The sequence below is a fragment of the Mustela lutreola genome, chromosome 2 (assembly GCF_030435805.1).
Source record: "Mustela lutreola isolate mMusLut2 chromosome 2, mMusLut2.pri, whole genome shotgun sequence".
Lineage (NCBI taxonomy): Eukaryota > Metazoa > Chordata > Mammalia > Carnivora > Mustelidae > Mustela > Mustela lutreola.
The window spans coordinates 138,452,276-138,469,842 of NC_081291.1; the positions used below are offsets into that span (position 1 = coordinate 138,452,276).

The following is a 17,567-nucleotide window of genomic DNA, read 5'->3' on the forward strand; positions in this document are numbered from 1 at the left end:
AGCAGGGCATCTGTTTATCCCTCTCTCTCTGTCCCTCCTCCCCTTTTCCCTCTCCCTCTGCTCCCCACCAACGCCTACCCCCACAAACCACCCCCCTCAAGCTGGCTTATTCTCTCTGCCTCAAATAAATAAGTAAATCTTTGAAAAAAAAATTTTTTAATGTTAAAAATAAGAGTTAATCTGCACATTATGAAAGTAAACCAGAAAGAAGTCAATAAAATTTATCTCAAATTTCTGGTTTTGCTATTAAATACTCCTCTTACTGGGTTTCTTACATTCTCTCCTCCTGAAAATAAAATATACATAAGAGAATAAGTGTTGATAAAGAGAGAGATTGCTAATAGAGTTAGTTGGGACTTTATTCTTTTCTCTTGGTTTCATTGGCTTTCCATTGTCTTCTTTGTCTTGTCCAAATAGCTGTAGACACACACTGGATAGTGTGTGTAAAGACAGTGTTTGAGGCTGCTTTAGAATAATAGATGCTCCTGAGAGTCTTTTGTTAAACTAGTCTTATAGCGGCTCTGGGGATTTCTGTATTCTTCTTTGGGGGGGCTCTTTATTGCTAAGAAGTATCCTTTCAAAGGCAAGAATTGTGCATATTACAATACATCTCATGTTTGTTAACAATTAGTTAACATTAGTTCCTTAATGAAATATTACTGCTTTTCCAATTTCTAGAACTACTGACTCTGGTTATTAGTATGATCTTTATCCTAATATTCAGACACAACTGTTTAAGGGTTAGGTCCTCCCATGAGAGACTTCAGCCTAAGCATCTGCATATCTGTGAAACTGGAATCAGTGACTTGGAGCAACATCACTCATGCTACTAGAGCATAGCCCCATAAGAACTTCAGAAATGTATTAAAAATGAAGGAAAGAAGGGAGGAGGGGAAGGAAAGACAGAAGGGCAGGTGGGCAATCCTGCTTTTGCCATGCACTTTATAAGAGAGGGGCTGAGTTAATTTTCAATTCAGGAGGGTCTTTCTAAAGTATTCCAAAGGTGCTCAGTCATGATGCTTGGATTTCTGAATGCTAAAGAGTCATGAAGAAGGTGGCTGAGTCACTGAAAGAAAGGGGAGGAACACAGAGCTCCACTAACAAAATAGAAGAAATGTCAAAATGCAGAAGAGAAGTTCCTGAATGATGGGTATTTAGAGAAGGCAGAACGGAGGAAGGAAGGGAAAAGAGGGGGAGGGAGATGAACTATATGAGTGCTTTGTAAACGGTGGTTCATTTGAGCCTTCAGAAGAACCCAATGATGTCAGTATTATTCCCACTTCACAGATGAGAAAATTAAGGTATAGAGATACAAGAGAATTTGTCTTAGACTATAGTTTGTTGGTAGAAAACTGGGATTTAAACCCAGGTGTATTTTGTCCCAAAGTCCATAACTTTTACTATCGTGCCATTCTGGTTAAGTTTGGAAGCTTGAGAAAACTCACATTTCACACTGTTCATTTTGCTCCCGTAGGAGTAAGACGATTCTCAGCAGACGCATACCAGATCTGGTAACTGACAGCTGGCTATTCCAAGTGGATTCTCACAACTTCTCTCCTTTCTGGTATGCTGAACTCCAGATACATTCCACACAACCTCGTACTTGACAAAGTGATCCCATTCCCTTCCAGTATTTGTCCCCAAACCTTCCAGGTTACCTAAGGAAATATACTCTTTTATTACTTTTAACTTTTACTACTTCTAAAAGATTTCTACTCTGGCAAGCATGTGTTCTTTAGGCATTCAACAGCTGCTTTATGATAATGACAACAAAAGGCCCTGTTCAAAATGTTCAGTTGATATCATTATCATTACTTCGAATTCTCATACTATTGTATTCTAAACAATTATGCCTGGCTCTTTAAAACTTATTCCCCTTTCTATAAGCTGTGATGTGTCTTAACTATTTCTTATCTCACCATTTGTAGTTAGCAGAAAGGGAGAATCCTCTTCATGGAGAAAGAACATCATTTGCGACTTGAAAAAAAAAATCCCTCTTTTCTGTGGTTATATACCATCTTTCCTTCCCAATGTTACTTGTGTCTTTGTTCCTTGATTTTTTTTTTCAGTGAATAAGTTTGTTTGTTTGGTTGGTTTTATAGATCAATTCTCCTGGATTTTTACTTTTCTATTTCATTAATTTCTGCTTTAGTCTTTACTAGTTAATATAATTCTTTTGCAATTTTCTTTTTAATTGTTTTGATTAATTTTATCCTCATTGTGCTTCAATAGATGATGTGGCCCATCTGATCACTATCTTTTAAAAATGTGATCTTTGGGGTGCCTGGGTGGCTCAGTGGGTTAAGCCGCTGCCTTCGGCTCAGGTCATGATCTCAGGTTCCTGGGATTGAGTCCCACATCGGGCTCTCTGCTCAGCAGGGAGCCTGCTTCCTCCTCTCTCTCTCTCTGCCTGCCTCTCTGCCTACTTGTGATCTCTCTCTGTCAAACAAATAAATAAAATCTTTTTAAAAAAATGTGATCTTTATTTTTATGATCTAGTTAAGTTTCTTCTTTGTTTAGATAGAAAAAACAACTATTTTCCACTGGGAATGAAAAAACCCACATATCTTTTATCTGTGTGTGGTTATATTACACATAAATCATTCAAGATCTTTTTTAATAGTCTGGATGCATCTGCCAAATGTACCAGTTTCTCCCCACCTCCAGCTGAAGTAAGTGCGAGGTCTTCTACCCGTTTCACAAAACTTGGGCAGGGAGAAGTGAGGCCTGTTTCTGTACTTCCACAAATGTACAATCACCTGGCCATTGTCAAGATCTAGTAAGGAAACTAGATCATGAGGAGTGAGACCTAAAACACGAGTGCAATGGTACTGGCCCTGCCGCACAACGGGCTTGGCGACCCTGGGCGAGTCGCTTTTCAGGTTTTCTATTTCCTCATCTATTTCCACACCTCAATGGTGTGGTCCTACTTGCTCTGCCGAAATTACAAGGTTTGTCAGGAGAAGCAGCGAGATAAGGATGTGAAACAACACAAAGTGATAATGAAATAAAAAATACTAGCAGTGGTTGCCAGTATTTAGATACAGTCCCAGGGAAGGAAAACATAAGGATGTAAAATCTGGCCAGTACCGGCTTCAGTTCCTGGAGGGTCCCTTCCCTGACCCCCAACCACCGCCAGCTTCCTTTGGGGACGCAGTCCCTCCTGCGTGCAGAACATCCCTCGCAATGACGGAAGTCTTCCTCTTCGTGGCACCCGCGGCTTAGAACCTGCTGGAAGAGTGTTGGGCAAAAGAGCCGAAACCTGCCCGTAGCTCAAATTCGCGCTTCCGCACGACCAGCCCTGGCCGAGCATGTGCAGTGCCTCCTCCCTCGGCGGTGGGGGTTGACTGGCAGTTGTGGCCCAAACGCTCCTTAATCGGAAGAGGCTCTGGGCCCCCGACGCCCCCGGGGCTGGGGCCGAGGCTCGGTGGCGGAGATGCCGGGCCTCTGCGCTCGCAGCCCGCAGCCGCCGCGTTAAACCTAAGCACCTTGACCTCGGGAGGGAAGGGAATCGCTGGGGTTCTGGATGCGGGCTTCCAGGGAAGATGCTCTTCGCGGTCCCGCGCCTCCTCGGGAAGATCGCTGAGAGCGGAGCGCGAGCGCTGGGCACGCCGGCCCCGGATCCGCTGGAGCCCGCGCCGCGCGCGTCTGCGCCGCCGAGCCGCCTCCCAGCTCGCGTTCCCCAGTTTGCGTTCCTGCCGCAGTCCGGGCCCGAATTAACTCTCTTCACTTGTGAGTGAGCACACACAAGTTCCCCGGGCACGATCCTGCCATCTGCTTCCCCGGGGGGAGCCCAGTTTTTCAACGATTAACCTCCCAGCCAAGGGGCGGAGGGAAGGTGGCAGGATGGAGGGAGCGGGGCGGGGAGAGGCGTTCCTGCGCGTTCAAAGGCAGCAGAATTAGCTGCCGGCGCTCAATGGGTTTACTTTCTTCGATTTTTGACAAACAAATGCAGGGGGATGCCTGCTCGGCCGACTGCCGCCCCGGCCCGGAGCCCTGGGCTCACTTCGCAGCCTGCTTCCGAGTTTCGCACCGCAGTCCTGCTCAGCATCCGCCGAGCTTCGCCCCCTTGCCCGAGTCTGCAGATGGATGGATGCGGGGCGCAGGCTTCTCCTGGTCGGGTTAACGCTGGCTCCGGCTAAAGCCCCGAAGCGCCCACCTCGCGCCTCCCGTTTATCTGCTCGTCCCCACCACCACTACCAAAGGACGTGCCCCTCTGGTAGTGTCGGGGCTCCCAGCCCAAGAGAGGGGGAGGACACTTCCCTCTCCCCTCCTCCCCATCCCCGCCGCGGCTCGGGGTTTTACTGCAGCAGCCGGAGGTGACAGCGACGCCTTAGCCTCCTCCGTTGCTTTCAGAGCCCTGGCTTCCCCTGCATCCGGAAAGCACCCCCTCTTGAGAGGCTGGTCCGTGGAGAAGTGCTAACGAGCTGCAGAAAACCAAATTTAAAAATGTAGAAGTCGCTGGGCTGCATTCCTCCGAGGACGAGCCCGATCGCCCAGGACAGAGAGTGGCAGCGTGTGGGAAGTTGGGACCGTAGAGCAAGGGGGGGAGGGGAGTGGTGCAGCCGGCATTCTCTTCTGGAAGAAATCGCTGGGAGCAGTGCGGTTGGACACAAGTTTGCGTGGGAGTGTTTTCCTTTTGTCAATAATTAATCACCGGAATCGGTCTGGCAGAATTGGAGTTTTAGCAATAGTGCAGAGGGCGGGGCCGAACACCTAACTCCAGGAGGCTCTGAGGCGCCCGGCGCAGTGGGAAGCTCGCAGCAGCTGGGGAGGAGCCAAAGCTTGGGCGCTCACCTAAGCCGCAGGGAGATACACCCAACCCAACCGGGAGGTAAGCATCTTCCAAAATATATGCTTGAACGCTGAAGTAGCTTTAGTAGGATAGAATTCCTGTCTCTACCGGGAAGAAATTAATTCTAGCTTTAATGCAATTTATCCGTTTATTATTTAACTGCATTAAAATTTTAAGAATTGAATGGGTTTTTCCATTTGTCTTAGTAACAGAGTTGCCTTTCTAACGTAGTTAGAAACTAAGAGGTTTCACTCAACAGAAACCAAACTTTATTACCGAAACTTTCCCAGCCAAAGAAGAGAAAATTACTTTGTGAATTACTTTCGTATTTATCTTTGTGTAGTTCAGTAACTATTCAGGGAAATATCTTTGGGAGGTGCTCGGTTTCATTCTTAAATATTCTAGTGTTGTGTTCTTATATAATACTTTTTGCTCCTAAAGCTACTTTAGGCGATAATACACACAAGACAACTACCCAAAAAGTGAAGAACTTCCCATTTTAACATTTTCTCGCGATTATTAAGCAGTGTGTATTTTCTCAAAGATGCTTACGTGATCATTCAGAAGTAACCAGACTTCTAAACCCCAGGAGAAAGGAATAGTTAACTTTGCCATGGGAGTGGAGATGTGAGGAATGGAAAGCAGAGGGTTTTAGATATGAGCAGAAGTTCTATGTCTGTGTCAACTAAAGTGACATTCAACTGGTTGGCAATTAACATAGATTCAATAAAGAATTTGAAGAATTGTTAAATGTAAATCTTAACCCTAAAACTACAAATAAATTCATCAGGGAAATTGGGAAAGTTGTTTTTCTAAAAGACATAGTAGTGTGATCGTTCTTTTGAATTAATTAAGAAATATATGGTCATTTTTGCCTGTGAACTTTTTAGATCAATACATAAAACTAATGAGGTTTTAGTAACTTAGTATGCATATTTTAATTATTCCTATGCTTTCAAAAACAGGCATCATTTTGATAACTTTCAATGGCTTTGATGGCTTTGTACATAGATTACTAGAGCAATAATAAGCTCTCATATGAAATGCACTGTCACCTTCAATATTCAAATATTTCTATTCAGCCACTTAATAACAAATTAAGAATAGTCTGTCAAACTAAATGCATGAGCATTCTAGAATTTGACTGGATATAAAGTGAAAAGTTAACCAGACCTCAACTACAATCAGTTTTCCTAATCCACTGTTTGTAAATTTACAAAATTTACTTTTGTAAAAACTGTCCTTCGTAAGTCTCTATTTACTATGTCAGCGTAAGCTATTTTACCAAGTATATAAGTTTATATACCAAGTATATAAGATGCAACATTTGCATTACAAATTATCCAAATGGAACTCAACTTCCAGAATGATTGTGTAAGGAGCTCCATGAACCCACTTTCGTAGCAAAACAACCACTGGCAAAAATTATAGATAAACTAGTTAGTCTCTGGAAATTGTTCTGAGGAAATACAACAAATGAAGAAAACCTTATTCAAGACAAACTACTGCAATTCAGTAAGAACAATAAGAGTGTGAGGCATTCCAACCACAACCCACTTCCCTGTCGCCCTCCAGCTAGCAGATGGTGCTCCATCCCAGGTGGCTGCCCTCAAGAGCACAGGGCTCCCTCTGAACTTAGATCCCAGTCTAGGGCTATGGTAGATCCCTGGGAAAAGCAGGCTACTGGCATCTTATCACCCACTTTGTGTTGTAGAAGCTTTCTTCTAGGCATGAGCAGGCAAGAGGTCTCAGGCTCTTCTAATACCCCCATTCTTAAGGCATATGAAGAAAAATTCAACATCTAAAAGACAAATAAGCCATACAAAAATGGGCAAGGGAATCAAAGAGACATTGCTCCAAAGAAGATGTACAAATGGCCAATCAACACATGAAAAAGTACTTACTGGGCACCTGGGTGGCTCAGTGGGTTAAGCCTCTGCCTTCGGCTCAGGTCACGATCTCAGGGTCCTGGGATCCAGTCCCATATCGGGCTCTCTGCTCAGCAGGGAGCCTGCTTCCCTCTCTCTTTCTCTCTCTCTGCCTGTCTCTCTCTCCATCTACTTGTGATCTCTCTCTGTCAAATAAATAAATAAAATCTTTAAAAAAAAAAAAAAAAGAAAAAACAAGGTACTTACTATTAGTAGTCATTAAAGAAATGAAAATCAAAAGCATAAGGTACCATTTCACACCAACCAAAATGGCCATAATAAAAAAAAAGACAGATAATTAACACTTGCTGGAAAGGAGGTAGAGTAATTGGGACCATCACACATTGGTGGTAGGAATATAAAATGGTGAGTTACTGGGGCAGGGGCACCTGGATGGCTCAGTCAGTTAAGCATCCAACTCGATTTCAGCTCAGATCATGATCTCAGGAGCCCATCAGTCTTCAAGCTCAGCAAGGAGTCTGCTTGAGACTCTCTCCTTCTACCTCTGCCCCTTCGTCTGCTCACACAAACTCTCTCTTTCTCCCTCTTTCTCTCTCTCTCAAATAAATAGATACATCTTTGAAAAACAAAAGTTTAACACAGAGTTAGCACATAACCCAGCCATCCCACTTCTAGCTATATATCCAAGAGAATGAGAATGTACTTCCACGTACACGAATGTATGAATGGTACATCAAGGTTCAGAGCAGCATTACTTATAATAGCCAAAAAGTGAAAACAATCCAAATGGTCACTTACTGATAAATGGTCACTTACTGATAAAATGTGATACAGAATAGAAAAATGGAATAGTATTTAGCAACAAAAAGGAATGAAGTACTGATACTTGCTACAGCATGGATGAACCTTGAACAGATTATGCTAAATGGGAGAGGACCATATACTATGTGATTCCATGTATACAACAGATCTATAACAGGCAAACTTCTAGAGACAGAAAGAGCGGAGTTGGGGAGGAATGGGGGAATGATTGCTAAAGGATACACGGGTCTTATTGGGGTGATGAAAATGGTCTAAAATTGGCTGGTGATGTTTATATCACTGTGTGTATACTAAAGACCATTGAACTGTGTACTTTAAATGGCTAAATTATATCTCAATAAAGCTGGTTTTTCAAAATAAATTGACCAAGATACTCAAAACACAGATGGATTTAGAACTTGGGAGTTCATGAATTCCCATATACCACTAAACCAATGGCTTATATGGGGCTTTTTTTTTTTTTTTTTTTTTTTTTTTTTTGCTTTCTAAGATTTTATTTATTGATTTGTCAGAGAGAAAGAGAGAGAGAGAGAGAGAGCGAACACAGGCAGGACAAACGGCAGGCAGAGGGAGAAGCATGCTCTCTGCCGAGCAAGGAGCCTGACACGGGACTTAATCCCAGAACCGAGGGACCTTGATCTGACCCAAAGGCATATGCCTAACTGACTGAACCATCCAGGTGTCCCTACATGAAGCTTTTTCCCAAGGACCACACGGAAATATATGAAATAATCAAGAGTGGCTCAGGTATTACACAGCTCTGTGATTTGCACATGTTTACACACTCACCCAAGTTTTCCTCTGTTTAGAAATAAGTCAAATGTAGGGCCACCTATGTGGCTCAGTCAGTGAAAGATCCCAACTCTTGATTTCGGCTCAGGTCATGATTTCAGGGTCATGATCTCAGGGTCGTGAGATCAAGCCCTGAGTTGGGCTTGTGCTGGGCATGGAGTCTGCTTAACATTCTCTCTCTTCCTCTGTCCCCCTCAATACCACCCCTCCTGTCCCCGGCATGAACTCTCTTTCTCTCTCTCAAAAAAAGAAAAAAAAAAAAAATATATATATATATATATATATAGGAAAGTAGTCAAATGTCACTAGTGTAGTCTTATAGAGAATTGGCTTGTAAATGCCCAACCTTTTTGGACTAACCAACTTGCTATATTAATTTAAGCCCAATGAGGCCGGTTGTTCCTCCCATTACTAGATAACTCTAGTCCTTTTATCAGTTCTTCAGGCCAGTTGTTGAAAGACGTCACACTGAGGGAGAGAAGGAGGTTACTTAAATCCCAACCAAGAGCAAACTTTGCCCCTCAGATTAGCCCAGTTTCATTCCCCCAGATTGGCCCCCAAAGTAGGAGTCTTGCGGGGACAGGAAGAGCTGGAACAGTCACTCTGGTTTCAGAATAAACTGATATGTCACTGCTGGAAAGCATTTCCCGTGATGTGACATCTCAAATACAAGAGAAGCTCTCAAATAATTCATATATTCTTCTAGTCATCTTTATGTTCTGAGTTCTCATAAACTGCCTGATCTTGTACCAAGAACCAGGGAACTGGATGATAGTGCTTTGTCCAAAAATAAGGATATAAAGTTAGTGAGTCTCTGAGTTCCATGGGGCTGGTAAGCAGCAGCTAAACTTGTTGCTAGAAATAGTTAACGAGTACACTGAGCCAAACCATACCCTTAGCCTTAGGGATTCAAGTAAGTCTGCCTGCATCAGGAAAACTCAAGATTTTCTATTCTCATCAGCACAGCCTTATCATTCCATGTATATGTTTAGAAGAGTATGCCATGCTGATGAAAATGGGTTCCATGTGGCTTTTGACCATCAGAGCTTTTGTATAGGTCCTATTGTCACATTTCATCCAATTAGAAGATTTACACAAAAAAATGTCAAAGATCCAACCAGTTGTCTATAGATTAAATACATGTAAAAAAAACTTGATCACAGTTATTACTTATTAATATGGCTTTGATCAGGATTAATAATTCATTTATCCAACAGATATTTCTTATGCACCTATCTTGTGCCAGAACAACTCTAGGCCCCGAATGAGTGATAAAATAAGCTCCTTCCAGGAGCTTCAATTCTAGAGGGGACATCAGCCATTTAAAAAAATGATTAAAAAGTAATTATAATAATAAGTGATTTACAGTGTATGATAAGAGATAAGGGCTCTGGAGAAAGAATTAAGCAGAGAAAGGAATGAGGTAGTTTTAAACTGTGGCATCATGCAAGGGAGTAAAATTGCGTAATTAGATAATGTAAAGAAGACGTAGAAACCTGGCTACATGTCTCTGAGTTGGACCATGAAGATTACCAGCTCCAGGTGAACTCTTCCCCTTGGGAGTCTTGGTTTCCCCTTCCCATTAGCATTATTTTGCTACCTTGGCTTTGCTGCTCCTTCATTAAGGAAAATACTAGTCTTAACACAGGCACAAGGAAGACATAGCTTAATACCTGCTCCAGAGAACTATAATCCAAATAAAACACCACCTTATGATAACAAAAATTCTTGTTGAGGGAAATCATTAGCCTGGGGTTTTGGTTTTCTTTTCCTTTCTCTCTTTCTTGCCCTGGATTCTTGTCGTCTGCCAGAGGACAGTGTGGTAAATAATTAAGAACTGCTTTCCCGAAGTTAACATCTTTTTGAAGGGTTGGGGTTGCGGGGAGGATGAGGGGAAGAAAAATTTCCAGGTCATTTTGGAAAGGTGAAGGGAGAACAGAGCTTTCAGAACTAGAGCACAGAGCATGGACTCCCACAGATCATTTGAAAAACGTGGGGAGGGGGGAAGCAACCAGAGTCTCCACTTTCCTGGACTGTCCCAGAATCTCTACTCAAGGCTCTCGTTTTAAAAGACACCTGAGGACACAACGTTCTAGGAAAAGACAATGGGTGTGGCAGCTCGCCTGGAATAGAGCTTTTAGAAAATGGCTTAAAAGGGAGCAGGTACTTGATGTTTTAAAGTCAAAAAAAGAGCATTTATTTCAGGCTTAGAGGAGAAGCATTTAAGCATGGTCAGAGTCCAGTTAGAAATAAGTCAAAAGACTCCCTGTTATAATGGGGGTTATTTTGGTATATTAGAATTCTAATTTATTTATTCTACAGATGTTAATTGAGCAGTCCCCTGGGTGCTGGGGGAATAACAGAGAGGAAGACCTTGTTTCAAAGATCTTTCTTTGGGATGCCTGAGTGGCTCAGTCAGTTAAGTGTCTGCTTTCAGCTCAGGTCATGATCCCAGGCTCCTGGGAGCAAGTCCCACATCCGGCTCCTTGCTCAGCAGGGAACCTGCTTCTCTCTCTGCTTCTGCCTGCCACTCTGCCTACTTGTGCTCTCTCTCTCTGACAAAAAAATAAAAATCTTAAAAAAAAAAAAATCCAAAGACCTTTCTTTGTAGAAGTTACATTATATGCCTTTTGCAACAAAATAGCTGAAGCACAGAGTGATGAGGATAAGAACTTTTTGACCTGCCTGTCCTGACACCTCCTTCCAGACTGGGTTAGCACCTCCTTCCAATGCTTTCCTGTCATAGTACTTACCACACTATGTGGGGATGCTAGCCTAACTGTCCTTTCTCCTCTCTGGAAAGTGCTAGAAGAGATTGACCTGTCAGTCTTAGTCATAATTTACATCTCTAGAACATTTTCTTTTTTTAATTAAGGACTTATTTATTTATTTCAGAGAGAGCAAGAGCAAAGAGCCTGGGGTGGGATCATAGGGAAAGGGAGGGAGAGAATCTCAAGCAGACACCCCCCCCTACCTGTGTGATGAATATTTGATTGGATGGATGGGTGGGTACATTAATGATTTGCCAAGTTAAGACCAAAGCTCTTTGCATAGATAGGCAGTCCCCCAGAGTTGTTAAGAGTTGTGTACTCTACACTAGTTGTGAGACTTTGGGTCAGCTTTGAAATTTCCCAATGTCAGGGGCACCTGGGTGGCTCAATCAGTTGAGTGTCCAGTGATTTTGCCTCAGGTCATAATCTCAGGGTCCTGGGTTCAAGCCCCGCCTTGGGCTCCACACTCAGCAGGGAGTCTGCTTCTCTTCCTCTCTTTCTGTCCTCCCCCACCCCCGCTTGAGTTCTCTCTCTCACTCTCTCAAATAATCTTAAAAAAAATAAAATAAAATAAAATAAATTCCCAATGTCTCAGTTTCCTCATTTGTGAAATGGTTACAGAAATAGTGCCTCCACCATAGTGTTATTAAGTGAACTACATAAGGTAAGCTATAATATAAAGCAGTTAGCAAAGTTCTGGGACATAAGTTGTTCAATAAATACTCTCTGCTATTATTACCCATATAGAATGGCAGTTTCCTGGGGGACAGTTTGCTATTCAAATATTGCATTCCTGCCCTTTCAGCTGCATTGTAAGGTCAAAGGATGTCAATTAGGAATTCCAAGCCAAAGCTACCATTTTGAATCAAGCTCTCTGAAAAGATTAAAAAGAGAATTTGGGAATTAATATAAGTAGGATATTGAACAAGAAAATTAAACAGACTAGAAAAAGAAAGGAGGAAAACAAGCTCAAGATGGTATGTCCAAAGCAAATTTTTTGGAGTGATAATAACCTCTACAGCTCTCACACCCAGACCTCCCGTTTAGACAGCCCAAGTACCAGCCCAACCCCATTCTGGAACACACTCATACCTCATAAAATGTCAGGCCCCTTACGCATCAATAGATGTTCACTGATGCAGAAGAAAGAAAAGTGAAAAAAAAGTTATTTGAAGTGGAGTCTTATCTAACCCTGAAAGTGTTAGAGCATCCTCTTCATTTTTTTTGAAAATTGAATACTCCTCTTTTTGTGTGAGACCTTTGGTCAGAATTATCATAGTGCCTCTTCACAGGCAACTCCTTATTACCTTCTGAATGAGACCAAACGCCAGCCTGTGACCAACATATGGAATCCCAGCATCCTCACTGCTTCCCTCTGTTCTGGCAAACAGAATGCACATGGTCTCTCTCCCAACCATGGTGGAGTCTCATGGCTTTCGTCTTCTCCTAAGAATAGTAAACTGCTGCTCTCTTACTAACTCATCAACTGGAAAGTCAGTTTTAAATAAAAGTAGCTTAGAATCACTCTACTGATGGAAAAACTAGGCCTAAAAGAAGACATAAGTGACCCCAATTCTTCAGTTACCAACTCTTTTCATTCCTCAAGGCTGAAGATATGTTCTCTACTCCACAAGGGAGATCTTGGTCCTTAAATTTTTAATAAGGTGTTTTATTGCCTCAATTTTTCAACAAAGAAAAAAAAATCAATCAGGTTGGCCTAGTTCTGGTTTTGATGGGCAGGAAAATCAGGTTATAATTTAGGACAAAGGAGTTGTTCCACAGGTTTCCTCCATTTAGGAGAAAACAAACATTGGCCGCAAACACAGGAGAGATGATATGGGACCCCTATGACCTTCAGAGTGAATTCTTCCTCCTAGACTCACAGAAGTCACCATTTTACCCACTTACATCATATGTCTCTGAAAGGTTCAATGGAGTCACCTGGAAGGAATCTCACAGAGGAAATAAAATGCATGTAGAAAATAAGAGGAACAATTATTAACTGTAATAAAAGTTACTCTCTCTGAGCCCTTACTAAGACCAGGCACCATTAAGCATCCTTTACCAATGTTATGCTATATCATCTTCACAGCAACACAGAAAATAATCATCTCTGTGTTACTGACAACCTAACCGATGTTCCCAGAGGTTAAATGATATCCTGGATATCACACAGTAGCAAACTCCGGCTTGCCATTTTCAAAATCCACACTTTTATCACAGACCAAAAATATTTAATGAAGTGAATCATTCTCCAGTGGGATATTGAATTCTATTATACAAATAGGATCTCGCATTTGATGAAATCTTAGTAATTTCTTCTTAAAATCTTCCTGATGGTTGATAATAATCCTCAGAAGATGTGGTCCAGTCTCTGCTTCAACAGTTTCCCTAATGGAAATATCACTACTTCAACTAGGCAATCACTTTCCCTTTAGAAAGCTCTTATAATAAGTTTTCCCTGAGATTCACCTCTGAAAACAATAAATTCCAAAACTTCACCTCCAGGACTGCCTGTAACACCATTTAAAACCTTTCAGATCTTTTAAGACCTCCAAGACACGTTTTTCTCCTCAAATCTTCTCTCAACATTGCCCTTAAAAACCTTCCAGACTTTTCTCTATTTAGCTTCCTTCAGGTGTGCTCAACTGGCTGGAGTAACTGCTTTTTGCAGCTGGAAGAAGGATCCTAATCAAAGCCAAGGGCTGTAGCCCCTTTTTGTCATCTGTGGCACTGTACTCCTATAAATATATAAGGATACTGGCACTGTGGTTTGAATCTATTCTCCCCAAATCCATGTTGAACCTGAACCTCCGAAGTGATCATAGAAGGAAGTGGGAGGTCATCAGGAGGTGCTTAGATGATGAGGATAGAGACCCTCATGAATGGGATTAGTATTCCTATAAAAGGGCTACAGAGAGATCTCTTGCTCCTTCCACCACACAAGGACACAGTAGAAGGTGCCAGCTATGAACCAGGAAGAGGGTCTTCACCGGAATGACTTCTTAGTCTCCAGAACTGCAAGAAATAAATTACTATTGCTTACAAGTTACTGAGTTTGTGGTATTCTTTCATAATAGCCCAAATGGACTGAAACAATTAGATCACTTATTTATTGCCCAACATTTTACAACACTAATGGCTCATAATGAACTTGAAGTCAAATTAAATTGTTTAGTCTTTTTTACTTGAACTGATCATCAACCACATTTCCCCCCACATCAGATCCTTGGACCGTTAGCTTTTTGAATTGAAGAATGAGGTTTTATACTTCCCACAAAAGTTTTACCATACTTGGAACTCTGTAATCTGCTAAGTCTTTTATAACTTCACCTCATAATTTGAGCTTTTCTGCAAATCTGATCATGCATAATTTCTATGATTTAATTCAGATGGACAAAAATCCTACCAAGGTCAGGACAAAATGCAGACCTGTGGGCCTCACCACTAGAGACCCACTCCCTGACTTTATGATGCATTACCAGTTACGGAGCACTTTCACAAACATCTCACTTGATTTTTACAACTACCCTGTAAATCAGAAACTATTATCATTGTATGTGAAGACAAAAATTCAGAAAGATGTTTGACTTCCCTAATGGAACACAGCTAATAAATGACAAAATAGGAAAAAGCCTTAAGGCTTCTAACCATTTCCAGAGCATTTTCAAAACCAGATTTTTAAATACAGTGGATTAACCTAATCTCTTTTTCCTTTTTCTCCCCACCATAGATATCAAAAGAGACTAATAAAAATTAAAAGCACTTTCCAAAAAAAAAAAAAATCTCACTTAAAACCCACCATATAAAGCAGATTAAAAGCTGGCTGTTCTGATAGAAATGAGGTACAAGATTCTTAGTCTCTGTGTCTGTCCCACTTGGGGCATCCCCTCAACCTCCTGTAGATGGTAACGTGGCGTCTCGTAGTCTCCCAAGCACATTCCAAAGTCACTAACCAGTGGCATGTTTTCAAACTGTAACCTGCTCTGAAAGCAGCTCTTAAAATATGGCTAGCTTGTCATACTTTGCTTTTATAATACATTTTAGATTTTTGTGGGAGATAACCATTCAAGAGGTTTCATAACCTTTACACAGAACAGAACTATTTTAAAGTTTGAAGGCAACTTTGGATTAATCCAAATCTTTATTTCACAGATGAAGAAACAGCAATCCAGAGAAAAGAAGTAACCCACACAGGATTATTCCACAGAGGCACAAAGGCAAGAACCAGGATCTGAACCCTCCTAGGCTGGTAAATTCTTCTGATTATATCATGGAGTCTCACTTTTAGAAATCTGACCCTTTTGATGACAAGACGACATTTTTAACAACATGGAGCTTCTGGTTCTCACTTAAGCAACCAACAAATATTATACCCTTGATATCAGAATGGCATTTAAGATGATACAAAGGAATAAAATGTGGCAATTAGCTTTAGTAATGAGGTCTTGAAACAGCGGCTCTTAGCTTCAGAAATCACAAGTTCCTTTGAAGTGTGTGAAGAAAAATGTTTATGCAAAATTTGCAAACATCTCAAGGGGTTTCTAGATGCACCCCACCACCAAGTGCTTGGCCTCTAGGTTAAGAACCTCTGGCCAAGCCCAGAACAAGTGCCAGGGCCAAGACTGCATAATGCCAGCTCCTTTCTTATTTATGGGACTTCTGGTTAAAGGCTGCTTCTGTTTCAGAGTCCTTCATCTTTTATTTAAATGAAATGGCATCTTATCCTGGAAGACCTTTGATATAAGAGAGTAGTAAGTTTTAATAAGTACTTAATTAAACAGGACAAATTGAGAAATACAAGAAAATGAAAACATTTTTCTTTCAAAAATATAAGTAGTGAAAGTAAGGATGACTTGTGCTTGTAATAGGACATTCATTTTCTTTCTGTTTCTTTTATTCTTAAGAAAGTAAGAAAAAGGGGCACCTGGGTGGCTCAGTGGGTTAAAGCCTCTGCCTTCGGCTCAGGTCATGATCCCAGGGTCCTGGGATCGAGCCCCGAATCGGGCTCTCTGCTCAGCGGGGAGCCTGCTTCCTCTTCTCTCTCTCTCTGCCTGCCTCTCTGCCTACTTGTGATCTTTGTTTGTCAAATAAATAAATAAAATCTTTTTAAAAAAATAAAATAGAATAAAAATAAAAAAAGAAAAGAAAGTAAAAAAAGGAAATAAAATGAAAACAACTTAGATTACCACTAATTGCCTGACCACTTTGATGAGATCTATGGGGAAATGGGAAACAGAGTAGGGGTGGGGACAAAAAGAAATAGATTTATTTTCTGAACTGATTGTTTCTTAAACCTTCCCTTTGCCACAATGTGTTAAAAGATTTGTAGTTCTGAAATGGCTGGCAAAAATGTCATTTTTAAATAGATTGGGAAGCTCCAATATTACTTTAAAGTTATTGATAATGAGGTCTGTTTTACTAAGTCAGAAACACTTATTGGACACTTAGCATTTGTGCAGCACTCTCAAGCATGACATGATAGGAAGGCTGCTTGGAGTGAGAAGGTCCTGGGACTGAAACTCATTGTTGATTCTGCTTTGGCTTTGGCAATAAACAAGGTGCAAAAGTTAATGAACTTCAGTTTCTCATCTTTAAAATGAAGTGATATATTTTTTTGCCTCCTTAATGACAGCCACACCAGAACTGAATAAACATACTGAAGAAGAATATTTCTAGGGGGTGCCTGCATGGCTCAGTGAGTTAAAGTCCCTGCCTTTGGCTCAGGTCATGATGCCAGGGTCCTGGGATCGAGCCCCGCATCAGGGTCTCCGCTGAGTGGGAAGCCTGCTTCTCTTCCTCTCTCTCTTTGCCCACTTGTAATCTCTGGCTGTCAAATAAATAAATAAAATCTTAAAAAAAAAAAAAAGATTATCTCTAAAAGTGGCCTCGAATTGAATAACTGATAAAATTCAGATGCCTCGTCTTCAAGATGAGTTTATTTTCCTTTCATCTATACCTGGTATCCATAACTAAGGAAATGATTAGTAATATTAATAGAGTGTGCAGTGTGTAGTAATGTAGTGTATAGAACAGCATGTAGTAATCACAATAGTTAATATTCACTTAGCTCTTCCTACTCCTTATTGTAAATACCTTGTATTTTTTAATCTTCCCAGAAATCTTAGGAATGAAGTTCTGTTATGATTTCTAATTCCTACTTGAGGAAACTGAGTCAGAGTGGTTGAGTAACTTAGCCAAGGTCAAACCCAGATATGATTCAGGGCCAGAGCTCATCACTACTCACCACACACACTGTCTCTCGGCGAGATTCTCACCCAGCTCCACATGTGTTCACTGTGAGACTTTTGCCCTCAGTTTCTTCATCCTTAAAATAGAAGTCCCTTAAGTTAAGCATCTACCCAGTGCATGTCACAGTGTACTTAATAAATGTTATTTCTGTTCCCTGGAAAGCATTTCATATTATAGAATTCCAGTGTTTTTAAAGAAATCTGAATTTGTTACCTAGACCTGGGTAGCACAGTACTACAACATTGG

The 17,567-nt window shown here is 41.3% G+C and overlaps 1 protein-coding gene across 1 annotated transcript in view; it reads left to right on the forward strand.

The window, feature by feature from the left end:
• Positions 1 to 4,318: 4,318 nt before the first annotated feature.
• The window catches only part of SPTSSB (serine palmitoyltransferase small subunit B), a 32,158-nt gene continuing 18,909 nt past the window's right edge, over positions 4,319 to 17,567 (forward strand). Inside the window, exons 1-2 of the mRNA XM_059163588.1 lie at positions 4,319 to 4,834; positions 15,225 to 15,321. The gene's annotated coding sequence lies outside the window, so the exon portion shown is untranslated. The remainder of the gene's footprint in view (positions 4,835 to 15,224; positions 15,322 to 17,567) is intronic.